Consider the following 14191-nt stretch of genomic DNA (forward strand, 5'->3'; position numbering starts at 1 on the left):
GCAGGAGGGGAAAACCCTCTATGAGATGGATTGACTCAGTGACTGGGGTAATCGGGATGGGTGTGTCAGAGGCAGTGCGGTTGGCGCAAGATAGAGCAGGATTTAGGGCTGTTGTGCATAGGGTCGCTATGAGTCACAAACGACTCGATGGCACATAACAACAACAACAGTATGGAAGTGAAAGGAACCTTGGTAATGTAGTGGTTGAGTTCTTAGCTGGTAGCCAACAGGTTGGTGGTTTAAACCTACCAGTATCTGTGTTAGGTGAGAAGAGCTGTTGATCTTCTTCCATAAACATTACAGCTTCGGAGAGCCTAGGGGGACACTTCTTGTTGCATACAATTTTTATGCGTCACAATTATCTACTTCATCAAGGGACTCCTCTGTATCTTCTCAATTTTCTGTAATATTCCAAAAATTATGTTTTTACTCTTTTACAATTTGAGTTGCTTTCTGATAGCATAGTGAGTTGTACTGCTAACCCAAAGGCAGTATCTCCAGTGGTTCAAATCCACCACCAACCCTGAGGAAGAACAATGGGCCGTCTCCTCCAACTGTGGTTTGTAGGTTTGGAAACCAAATGGAGGGTTACTATGAGTTGGAATCATCTCAGTGACCTTGAGGGTTTTTGGTAGTCAAGACATGGCTTAGAAACTGGGATAGAGGTCACCCAGTAGGTGGTCAAGGAAATGAAAGTCACTGAAGTTAGAAACCAGAAAAGACTTAATTTACCTCATCTTTGATCAAGGTCTTATCATTTCATTACCAAGACAACGTAGCCCAATAGAACTTTGCATGAAATGCTATTTGTAGTTTTTGAGTACCTGGATGTGAGTAGTGTAACTGTTATTGTTGTTATGTGTCATGTCACCTGCGACTCATAGCAACCCTATGTACAACACCTCTGAATCCTGCTCTATCTTGAGCCAGTCTCACTGAGTCTGACACATCTAATCCCATTGACCCAGTTACCATGTCAATCCATCTCATCCGAGGTCTTCCTTACCTGCGCTGTCCCTTCACCCTTCCAAGCATGATATCCCTCTCTAAGGACACATATTCAAAGTACTTCAGATGGAAAGGAATTACATTTAAATTTTCTTTTCTTTACCTTGAATTAGTTTAATTTTAATAGCCCCAAGTGACTAGTTACTGTTGTATTAGACAGCAAGGATCCAGCCTATTAAAATTGATAGGCAGGTTTTCATTGCTATGGAATTAGAACTGACTCACAGCTGGCCATTCTATAGGTTTTGGAGGCTAAAAATTGCACTGGTGGAGAGTTCACATCTTTCTTCTATAGATCTACTTGGGATTCAACCCACCAGAGAGGGCACCATCACATCTCCCTATAGATTAGGCTACCAGAGCTGTCTAGACTATTAAAATTGTTGCTGTTAAGTGTCTTTGAATTAAGTATGGCCCTATGAACAACGGATCTGAACCGTGTTCTACCCTTTGACATCTTTATCATGCTCAAAACATCCTCATCACTGCAGATACTTTACCAATCTATCTGGTTGAAGGTCTTCCTCTCTTTTGCTGATCCTTCACCTTTCCAAACTGATGTCCCTCTCCGAAGAATAACCTCTCCTAACAATATGCCCAAGGTATATAAAATGAAGCTTTGCCACCCTTGCCTCCGGGAGCACTCTGGTTACTCTTTCTCTAAGACATCTATTTTTGTTTCTTCACCAGTCGGTAGGATAGTCAACACTCTTCTTCAATACTGCAACTCAAAGGCATTGATTCCTCTCCTGCCATCCTTATTCATTGTTCAGCTCTCAGATGCATAGCAGATGGTTGAAAAGATTATGACTTGAATCAGACACACTTTAATCTTTAAACTGATATCATTACTCTTCAGGACTTTGGTGAAGTCGCTGACAGTAGACTTTCCCAATGCTTTCCCAGATCTCTTGACTGTGGATCCAAGCAAGATGAAAAATTATTGTGGATCCAAGCAAGATGAAATCATTGACAAATTCAATCTCTTCTCCATCTGCTAGTGTCATAGTCTTTATTACATATATCCCAACCCTTTATTACTTCATTGCCAAATCTCATTCTTAATCAAACTTTATCCCATTGGTTCTATATGTTCTCCCCAATTCTTGCCACATTCTCTATAAATACTAACATTCAGGTTAATCAGTAAATAATCTTATTGTCTTGAGCTAGTCATTAATAGTGTATACTCTTTCACTCTCAGTAGCATCTTAGTCTGGAAGATACATTGTGTAGTTTAGTGTTATGGATTGGATGGCTTCCCAAAAATATGTGCTAAAGTTTTTGACCCTTGATCTATAAATGTGTCCCTGTTTGACAGTAGGACTTTCCTTTATGGTGATGATGTTAATAAGATCACACCAATGTAGATCAGGTTCTAAACCTTATAACTTCTAAAAAAGAGCCGAATAGATTCAAAGTCACATACACAGGAAGGCAACAGAAGATAATAGTAGATACATGTACAATCCAGGAACACCTAGGATTGCCAGAATACTCCAGAAGCTGAAAAAGATTTAAAAATAAAAAAAAATTTGAAAAGGCCCTTCTTCTTCTAGTCTCATTTGTTGTTGTGTACCATCGAGTCAGAACCGCCCTATATCTGACCCTCCAGCAGTGTTCAGGGGCAGTTAATCACACGGGCTGGGGGGAGGAGGGATTGCCCATCCTCCCACGGAGCATCTGGTGACCTTGAACCATGTGCCTTTGGGATTGCAGCACAGTGTCTTGTCACTAGGCCATCGGAGTTCTAATTCTAGTCTCCTTAATAATGAGGAAGTAAATTTCTTCTTTTCTGAGCCACCCAAATTGCTGTATCTGTCAAGCATCGCAAGTAAGAAATATTTTTTTGTGGTGATGGAGAGAAGGCCAGTGGCAGCTCACGTGTATAACGTCAGTTGTCAAGGCCTAGAGAAGGGCTTCCTGGCTAAAGAAAAGGACCTCCCGGAGAGGAGCTGGGTCAGCCAAGGACAGTAACCAAATGTCACAGTGTTTTTGGTATGAGTCAGGCAGTTGAGGTTTCCAGACTGTCAACCAATTCTGGGACACAAAGTTCCTTCTAATTGTCCTGGGAAATCTGAGGAATCAAAATTGAAAAATCCAACATTCACAAATAGAATAGTATAGCTTTGGTTGGGGGATATGAATTTCAAGAAAATGAAGGGGAAATAGGCAATGTTTTAGATTAAAAGGGTGGTTGGAGAAAATTCTTCCTTTCATTTTTGCCTTTCAGCTAACTACCTTCTCCATGGAAAACCACAAACATTATCAATGTCAGATAGAGCCGTCCAGAGTTATGTTGTTGTATTGTGTACTGTCAAGTTGGAACGGACCCATAGCTGACCCTCCAGTGGGTTTTCAGAGGCAGTTAATTGCACAGGAGGAGATTGCCCATCCTTCTCCCACAGAGCAGCTGGTGGCCTCGAACTGCATGCCTTTAGGTTTGCAGTGCAACTTCTTGCCACTAGGCCACCAGAGTTCCCTATAGACCCAACCAGATAGGATTCTATTTTCCCTTCTTCATTCAAATAGTAGCATTATATACATATGTGCATTGTTATTTTCACTTAAACTTCTTGGAGATATAGAAATCTAATCTGTTGCAGTATATTAAAAGCTTCTTTTCTCCTTTCCAGAGTGGTTTAGTAATCTCTTTGGATGCACTATCATGTTTTATTTAAGCACTTTCCTTTTGATAAGCATGAGCACTATCTCTAGTCCTTGATTATTAAAAGCAGTACTGCAGGGAATAACCTTGCTCACAGGTCATCTCGCCAAGGAAAAGTTCCTGGGAATGAGTTTGCTGCATAAAGGATAGGAGGATTCTCATATTTTACAGAAGACCTCAAACTGCTCTTCCTATGCTGGCCTCACACATGTGGTTTTCTTAGGTAGCGGGGCTCATTGGCTGGTGGCATGGTCCTTAGGGAGCTGTACTGCTAACCCAAAAGCTGAGCTTCTCTGGTGGTTCAAATCCACCAAATGCTCCAGGAGAGAAAGAGGGACAATCTCCTCTTGTGTGACCCACTGCAGGGTCTGCTGTGAGTCAGTTCTGACTTGACGCCAACAAGTTTAAGTGGAGCAGAGAAGTCAAGCTGCTGAAATATGAATCTCTCTCTCTCTCTCTCTCTCTTTTTCCTCTTTCTCTTTTTCTACTGCCTGGCCCATTGCTGGCAGCACTCATTAAACATTTGTTGGGTGAGTAGATGAGCACATGAAAGGATGGGGAAGTGGATGAAAAAAACTAATGATTAAGTTCAACATTCAGCTTCAGTCCTGCCTCCTTCTGAAAGCAGTATCAAAACTCCAGTCCACGGAAACAGGGCTTGCAACATCCTGTTTGCTCTTGCATCCTGATTTCTTGGGGGATGGGGGGGTGAGGGGGAATTTTAATAAAAAAAAACCCAAAAACACTCCAGGTCACACTTTCTCATTGTCTGGTCCATAGTGGTTAAGCCTTAACTGTTCTCTGCTTCCTGTGTTCCTTTAGTTCTTTAATTAAATAATAGTCCCTGGAGGGTGCCAACCACAGAGAAAGGCAGTAAAAAGCGCAGTGGATGAAGTCTCAGCTTCTCCCTTTATGAGCTGGAGGACCCTAGGCAACTTAGTCACTCAGTCAGGCACTAGTTGCCTCACATACCAACTAGGGAGATAGCACTTGTCTCTAACTTATGGGTGATATTGAGAGGATTCAATGTGCCAATCTGAGTAATGAGTTTAGAATGGGCTTAGCCAATAGCAAAGCTTTACGCTTCCCTGTGATTGTATTTCTAGTCTATTTCCCCCACTGCCTAGAATAACAGTGCGTACAAGGGTGCACACATCATCTTAGATGCCTAGTCAGTGCTGTGGAGTGAATTTCAACAGTTAGTGACATTGAAGGGAGCGCTGGTGGCCTAGTGGCAAGAAGCTGCACTGTAGTCCTGAAGGTCCTGAAGGCACACGGTTTGAGGTCACCAGCTGCTCCACAGGAAAAGACGGGCAATCACCTCCCACGTGATTAACTGCCTCTGAAAACCCACTAGAGGGTCAGCTGTGTCGATATCACCTCGACGATACACAACAAAAACAACAGTAACAGTGTGGAGCAGAGCAGAACAGCTCATAGAGTTTTCAAGGCTGTAAATCTTTACAGAAGCACATTGTCTCATTTTTCTCCCCAGCAGTGTCTGGTAGAGACAAATGGCCAATCTTCCAGTTAGTAGCCCAACGCTTAACAAACTGCACCACCCACCAGTGCTCCTTGATGCATACTGAACCCCAAAGTGTCGGAATGCAGCGGTAAAGCAAAGGCAGTTCTCACTCTGACAAATATTCAAATGCTGTTTATATTTAGGGCTTAATCTACCTGCAGAGTGTGTTTGTATCTCAGTCTATTTAGATATGTGACTTGCAGTTACGAGTGAAGAAGTACAATGAATTAAAAAAAAAATCTGTGCTTTGCAATCCTTTTCCAAACTGATCAGGAAAAAAAAAATTAAAGACTTTCGTTCTCACACACTGGAACTCTCTCAGTCTTATATCTTGGGCCTTTTGTTAAAAACAAAACAAAACTAAACTAAAACACCCTAGTTTCTATCATATTTATCACCTAATCTAGTATACTTCCAATTCCACTTTTGTCTGCTACAGATTGCTTTAACACCACCTTCTAGCACACAATTTTCAGTTTATTTCAGTATTGAATTTTTCCTTGCTTTACTTGATGATCAACCATCATGATGTGAACATCAACTCCTGAAAATAAACTTGTGTATTTTTTTTTAAAAAAAAGACCTTCTGTTTACACTTTCCTAGTGATTCCTAATACTTGAATTACCCAGGAATTTATAAAAAAGTAGAAAGTTAAGTTCTTCTGTGTTTTTGCACCTGTCCTGGAAAACATCTTGGTTCTGTATCTGCATAGGTCAAGACTAGCTTTGAACAAGCATATATTAATTCATTCCATTAGTGTTTCAGTCTATTTCTTATGAGGTAAATTACAGGAGGGAACAAGTCAGCTAAGCCTTTGCCCTCACAGAGATTTCACTTGAATGGTGAAAATACATCCTCAGAGCTGGGAAAAGAACTTCATTACATGAAATTATTTTGTTTCATTAAGAGCAAAAGTACCTATGTCATCTGTTCTCCTAAACATACCTGGCTGTTTACTCTGATCTCTGGTTCATTCACTTTCACCAAGAAGCTTTTGCCCAAATGCTCTGAATTTCCTTTTCCTTTAATATTCTTTTAATCATATCCATTCTCCTCCTCACCTCCTTGATCTCTCTTCTCAAATAGAGTTGCTAATGATGTGTGCATGTGCCAGACTTGAACAAATGTTGAGCTGCAAACTACTTTGCGTCTGTTAATTTCATCCTCTGCGCAGCGCAGGATCCTTGAGTCATAACAGGTGCTGCCTCCCTGGGGCTCTGGCGCCCATCGATCAGTTTTGTTGATGAAGAAGGAAAGTTTCCTCCATGACTGCCATTTGAATATAATTTATTGTGCTCCGCAAGTAGAGTGGAGAGCAGAAAAGGTACTGACAGGTGATAACACAAATGAATTGTGATGGATGGCGCTCAGATTTCACTTGCAAAGGAAAATGCTTTTAAGCCAATAAATGATTGCAACAGCTAGGTGGAATTTTCCAGAGCTGTGCCAATTGGGCTGCTTCTAAATGGCTAAGGTGCTTGTGGGAGCCTCCTGGAGAGTATAGACTGATATAATTATAATAAAGACAATAATAAGATAATAGCATAATGTTTAAGAGAGTGTAAAAAAGATTGCATGAATTTGAATCCTAGCTCCACTCTTTTTTTTTTTATAAAATTTTTATTTTATACCGGTTTACTTAACAAAGTTCCCATACATTGTTTTTTACATCAGATCTTTCCTATTTCCTTTACTCACCCCTCTCTCCACCCATCAAATTGTGTAACTACCACCACCCAACCGCCACCCATCTTAACCCCATTGCTCCCCCCTTTCCTACTTGAATCTTCATACATGTTCTATAATAATTGTTGTTGTTGATTGCCTTCAAGTTGAGCATGACTCATAGCGATCCTATGAACAAAAGGTCTGAAGCCCCTCTATAACTACTGACATCTATCAAAATTTATAGGGTTTCCAGAGGCATGCTGTTTAGGAAGTGGATAGTCTTATACAATATTTGTCCTTATGCGACTGAGTTAGTTCACTTAGCATAATGTTCTCCAGTCTCCCCCAAATTAGGTAGTGATTTACAAAATCATTGCTCCTGCATGCTGTGTAGTATTCCATTGTGTCAATGTATCATACTTTCTCAATCCATTTGATTGTTTTTGGACATTTGGGCTGTTTCCATGTCCTTGCAATAGTGATTAAAACTACTATGAATATCGGTGTATAAGTCTCTATTTGTGCCTCAGTTCTCATTTTCTCAAGGTATAGTCCAAGCAATGGAGTAGCTGAGAATTTCTATGTTTAGCTTTCTGAGGACATGCCAAACTGCCTTCCAGAGTAGTTGTACCATTTTACAATTCCACCAACAGGGTATAAGGGTTCCTAACCCACCACATCCTCTCCAGCATTTATTACTTGCTGAACTATTACATTTTGCCACTGCTACTGGAGTGAAACAGAATAGAATACATCCCAGATGCAGTCCCTTCCCAGTTCCCAATCAGGCAGGGCTCCTCTCCTCAATTTGCACAACAGCCTCCTGATCCAGGTGTAGGTTCCTCATAAGCACAATCAAGTGCTCTGGGATTCCCATTCTCCTCAATCTCAGCCACAACTGTCATGATTCATACAGTCAAACACCTTTGCACAGTCAATAAAGCATAAATAGACATTTTTCTGGTCTTTCTCACTTTCAGCCAGGATCCATCTGACATCAGCAATGATATACCTGATGCCACAGCCTTTTCTTAATCCCACTTGAACTTCTGGTAATTCCCTATCTATGTACTGTTCCAGTCATTTTTAAATGATCTTCACCAGTATTTTGATTGCATGTAATATCAGTGATATTGTTCGAAAATTTCCACATTCAGTTGCATCACCCTTCTTGGGAATAGGAACAAATATGGACTTCTTCCAATCCATTGGCCAGATAGCCATCCTGCAAATTTCTGGCATAGACTGCTGAGTGCACCCAAGGCTGCATCTGTTGAGACAAGTCAATTAGTATCTCATCAATTCCTGGGGCCTTATTTTTTGCCAATGCCTTCAATGCAGCTTCCACTTCCTCTTTCATTACCATTGGCTCCAGTTCATATGGTACTTTCTGAAATTTTTCAGTGTCAATCAACTCTTTTCGGTACAGTGACTTTGTGTATTCCCTCCAAATTCTTTTGATGCTTTCTGGATCATTCAATCTATTTCCCATAGCATCTTTCCATACCTGTTTAATCTGTTCTATACGCTGAGTGAATTATCTGAGAAGCTGGACTCTATGAAGAGGAATGTGGCATCAGGATTGGAGGGAAACTTATCAATAACCTGCATTATTCAGATGACACAACCTTACTTTCTGACAATTAGGAGGACTTGAAACATTTGTTACAGAAGATCAAAAAATGCAGCCTTCAGTATGGATTGTGTCTCAATACCAAGAAAATAAAGATTCTTGCCACTGAACCAATGGACAGTGTCATGATGGATGGAGAGGAGATTGAAACTGCCAACAGCTTAATCTTGCTTGGATCCACAATTAACACCCTTGGTATGAGCAATCAGGAAACAAGGAGATACATTGCATTGGGAAAATCTACATTTAGGGATTTTTCCAAATTATTGAGGAGTAGTGATGTCAGTTTGAGGAATAAGGTGTGTCTGATTCAGGCAATAGTCTTTCTGATTACTAGCTATGCATCCGAGACCTGGACAAGGAATAAGGATGACAGAAAAAGAATTTATACCTTCAAGCTGTGCTGATTGAGAAGAACCCTGAATATCCATGGATGACAAAAAGAAATGAACAGGTATGTCTTAGAGAGGGTACAGTCAGAGTGCTTTTAACAGGCAAAGATGATGAGGCTTTGTCTCACAAATTTTGGACATATTTCTAGGAGGTGCTGTTCCTTGGAAAGGGACATTATGTTGGGAAGGGTGGAGGGTCGGCGAAAGAGAGGAAGACCTTCAATTTGGTGGATTGACACTGTTACTACTGCAATGGGCTCTTGTGTGTCAGGAAGTGTAAGGATGGCACAGGACAGGACTGGATTCAGATATTTTGCTCAACTCAATGGCACCTAACAACAACATAAGTAACATCATGGTAGACGATAAAAAGGTTGAAATTGTTAACAATTTCATTTGACTTGGGTCCATACTCAATATCCATGGTAAAGAAATCAAAAGATGTCTTATATTGAGGAAATTAGCTATCAAGGACTTTTGAAAAATATTAACCTAGGGCAATGGCGGTAGATGTGTCTGAGTCAGCGAGTCTGGCTCAGGGCAGGGCAGGCTTCAGAGCTGTTGCATGTAGAGTCACTATGAGTCAGAGGCAACTCAACAGCACATAACAACAACAAAGAGCAAGTATATCTATTTAAAAACCAAGGTGCAGTTGATACAAATAATAATATTGTCAATTGTTGCCTATGCATCTGAAAAGTGACAAGGAATAAGGAAGGCTGAAGAAGAATCTATGCCTTTGAATTGTCATGCTGGTGAAAAGTGCTGAATATACTGTGGACCACCAAGAGAACAAATTTGTGTTGGAGGAAGTACAATCAGGGTGCTCTCTAGAGGTAAGCATGATGAAACTTGGTCTTACCTACTTTGAACGTGTTGCCAGCAGTGGTCAGGCCTTGGAAATAAAAAAACCCATTCTAATGAAAAAGATAGAGGGTCAGTTAGAGAAAAGACCCTCAATAAGATAAATTGACATAGTCACTGCAACAGTAGGATTGATTAAGTCTGACAGAGAATTTTCAGATGACATAAAAGATGGTAAGGTTCCCATCTACTGTGTTTAGGCTTGCTATGAGTTGACACAATGGTATCTAACAACAAGCTATGCATCTGATACCTGGACAACAAATAAGAATGACAGAAAAAGAATTGATATCTTTGAGCTGTGGTGTTGGAAAAGAGAACTAAACATTCTATGAACAGCCAAGAAAACAAATAGATGTGTCTTGGAGAGGGTGCAGCCATGTGCTCTTTGGAGGCAAGAATGATGAGGCTTCACCTCACATACTTTGAACATATTGCTGGGAGGTGCTATTCCTTAGAGAGGAACATGATGTTGAGAAGGCTGGAGGGTCAGTGAAGGAGAGGCAGACCCTCAACCAGGTGGATTAACACCGTGACTGCTGCAATGGGCTCTTGTGTGTCAGGAAGTGTGAGGATGGTGCAGGACAGGACTAGGTTCAGATCTTTTGTTTATAGGGTCCCTATGAGTTGTACTCAACTTGATGGCACCTAACAACAACAAATGGAGTGAGATGCTATCTCATTGTCATTTTGATTTGCATCTCTCTTATTGCCGTTTATTTTGAGCATTTCTTCATGTGTCTGATGGCCATCCGAATATCTTCCTCTGTGAAAATTCTTGTCTTGTCTTTTGCCCACTTTGTAATTGTATGAACAATTGTGGAGGCCCTGTAGGATTCTGTGACTATTCGTTCCAAACACAACACCAGGCCTGAGGGCTGCAGGCTCAAGGGCCTTTTAAATACAAGGCCTGCTCATCAGGTTCTAGTTGACGCTAAACCGAGAGGTTTCAACCCACAGCTCATTGTTAGCTAAATCCAGCAAATCCAATCAGCTCACACCCGATTTTAAACAAACAAACAAAACAACCAACCAAATAATCCATACTCAAACCTCACAAGAGAAATCAACTTTCAGAATCCATACACTTCACTCATTATTTTCCAAACTGAAGACTTGGTCGGACCCAACCACCTTTTATCAATATTGAATTTTTCTTATTCCCAGGACATAAACTAAGCATGTCTACTTTTGATCTCACTTTATTCTGCCAACATTTGAAATCTTTATTGGCCTCGTTCTTTATGGAGAAAACAGAGAAAGGGCTATGTGCTTGTCTCCCAAGTCCACTTAGATATCTGCTTTTGCTTTTATCTTTACTTAGGTTGTTTTAAGAGTCTTTTCTCTTTGTTTACTTGCTTGTATTCACAGTTACATATAGAAAATAATTCAAAGACTGGATGGATGTCGGTTTAAAGACTAAGGTGTGCCTGATGGTGCCATGGTATTTTAAATTAATACCTAATAATCTGAAATTTGGACTTTTAATAAGGAATATAATAAAAAAGTCAATATGCTTGAATTGTGTTATTGAATAAGACTATTAAGTATATTATGGACTGTCTAAAGAACAATAAATATTAGAGCAAGTACAATCAGAGTGTTCCTTAGAGTCAAGGATGGTGAAACTTCATATCATATAATTTGAACATGTTATCAGAGAGGGTTAGTTCTTGAGACAAGACAACATGGTGGAAAAAGTATATAGTTAGTAAGAGAGAGGAAGACCTTAAAAGACGAATTAGTACTGAGACTATTACAACAGGCTTGAGCATGACAGATCGTCAGGATGTACAGGACAGGGTGAGGTTCAGATCTGTTGTTCAGAGGGTTGCTATGAGTTGCAGTCAACTCAGTTCACCTTGAATATCTGGTAGTTCTCTGTTGATGCACTATTCTGTTTTTTTAAAAAAATAATCTTTAGCAAGATGTGATTTGTAGGTAATATTAACAATATTGTTTATTAATTGCTATGCCAGGGATGTGTCCTGTCCCCACACCTTTTTAACTTGTACGCAGAACAGATTATCCGGGAGGCTGGGCTCTATGTGGAGAAATGTGGGATCAAGATTGGTGGAAGATCTATTAACAATCTGTGATATACAGATGACACAACCCTGCTTGCTGAAACTGAGGAGGACCTGAAGTGCTTGCTACAGAGGGTCAAGGACTGCAGCCTCCAATATGGATTGAGGCTCAATGTCAAGAAGACAAAGATTCTCACCACTGGGCCAATTGGCAGCATCAGGATGGATGGTAAAGAAATTGAGATTGTACACAGCTTTAGTTTGCTTGGCTCCACAGTCAACACTCTTGGCACCAGCAGCCAGGAAATTAAAAGACGCATTGCCATGGCAAAGTCTGCTGTTAGGGACCTCTCCAAAGTACTGAAGAGCAATGGTGTCTCTCTGGAGACTAAGGTGCCTCTGATACAGGCCATGGTCTTTGCAATCACTTATTATGCATCGGAGAGTTGGACAATGACCAGGGAGGATAGAAGAATTGATGCCTTTGAGCTTTGGTGCTGGAGAATAGTATTGAGGGTACCGTGGACTGCTAGGAAAACAGACAGATTCATCCTGGAAAGGGTTAAGCCAGGCCGCTCCTTGGAGGCAAGGATTCTGAGGCTCCGTCTAATATACTTTGGACATGTTGTAAGGAAGTATTGGTCTTTGGAGAGGGACATCATACTTGGTAGCGTGGAAGGACAGCACAGGAGGGGAAGGCCCTCTATGAGGTGGATTGATTCAGTGACTGAGGTAATCGGGATGGGTGTATCAGAGATGGTGCAGTTAGCACAGGACAGAGCAGAGTTTAGGGCTGTTGTACATAGGGTCGCTATGAGTCGCAAGCAACTCAACGGCACATAACAAACAAAAAAAACCAACAAATAGTCTATTTGGTCACCCTTAAGAATGGGAACAAATAGGGATCTTTTCCAGTTGGCCAAGTAGCTGTCTTCCATATTTGTTGGCAAGGACTGGTGAGTTTGGGGTTGCATCTGTTTCCTGAAACACTTCAATTGGTATTCTCTTAATTTCTGGAACCTTAGTTTTTGCCAATACCTTCAATACAACTTGGAATTAATTCTTCATTCAGTGCTATTGGTTCTTAATTATATGTTGTTTCCTGCAATGGTTCTGTGCAACTTACTTTTTTTGGTACAGTGATACCATGGATTCTTTCCACCCTATTTTGATATTTTCTGCATGATTCAATAATCTCCTAGAATCTTCCAGTATTGCAACTTGAGGCTTGGATTTGACCTTCAATTGTTTCAGCTTGAGACATGTGAAGCTTGTTTTTCACTTTGGATTTTCTGATGCAAGCTCCATGCTCATTTCATTATAATGCTTTTCATTGTTTTCTCAAGCTGTCCTTTGAAATCTTCTGTTGCACTTAGTAGTCCTTCTTCTTTTTGCTTCATTTCAATGCAAGTTTCAAAGTTCAGAAGGGAGTGTGGCACAAAGAATATTATTGCTGCTCTCAGATGGATCTTGGCTGAAAGCATAGACTACTAGACAGATATTTAATTGAGTTTTGTTGACTATGCAAAGGCATTTGACTATGTCGATTATAAATTACGGTTAACATTGAGAAGAATGGTAATCCGAGAACACTTAATTGTATGCATGAGAAACCCAAACTTGGGTTTTAGGAGAGAGTGTTGAATCATCCATGGACTGTCAGAAGAACAAAACTGTTTTAAAGGAAGTGCAGCCAGATTGATCCTTAGACACAAAGATGTGCAAATTGGTCTCACTTACTTTAGGCTTATTTTCTGGAGTAACCAGTCCTTGGGAAGAAACATCATGTTAGAAAATATAAAGGGTCAGCAGAAAAGAATATCCTCCAAGAGGTGGATTAATGCAGTGATGTCCAAAATGGACTTGAACATAACATAAATTGAGAGGATGGTGCAGGATAGGGCAAGTTTCAAATCTGTTGTTTGTAGAGTCACTGTGAGTCTGTTAATTTGACGACACCTAACAACAACAAATATCTGTATGTTGTGGTGCTAAAGAGTGCTGAATATTCCATAGACAGCCAAAAGAACAAACAGATATGTCTTGGTAAAAGTGCAAAACCATTCCATACTCTCATACTTTAGACATGTAGCTAGAGCTAGGTAAGGCTATTCCTTAGAAAGGGACATCATACGTGGAAAGCTGGAAGGTCAGCATTGGAGAGGAAGATCCCCAATGAGATGGGTTGACACAGTGACTTCAGCAATGGCTTCAAGTGTGTCAGAAATGATGAGGATGGCACAGGGTAAGGCAGTGTTCATACTTAACAGCACCTAACAACAGTATCTGTGTGTCTGTCTATCTCTATCTATATCTGTTTGCTGCTGCTGCTGTTGTATAGCATTAAGTCAGAACAGCCTCATGGTTGACTCTCCAGTGGGTTTTCAGAGGCAGTAAACCACAGA

This window comes from Elephantulus edwardii, unplaced genomic scaffold (genome assembly GCF_000299155.1).
Source record: "Elephantulus edwardii isolate Elephantulus edwardi_28Jun2011 unplaced genomic scaffold, EleEdw1.0 scaffold00220, whole genome shotgun sequence".
In the NCBI taxonomy this organism is placed as follows: Eukaryota; Metazoa; Chordata; class Mammalia; order Macroscelidea; family Macroscelididae; genus Elephantulus; species Elephantulus edwardii.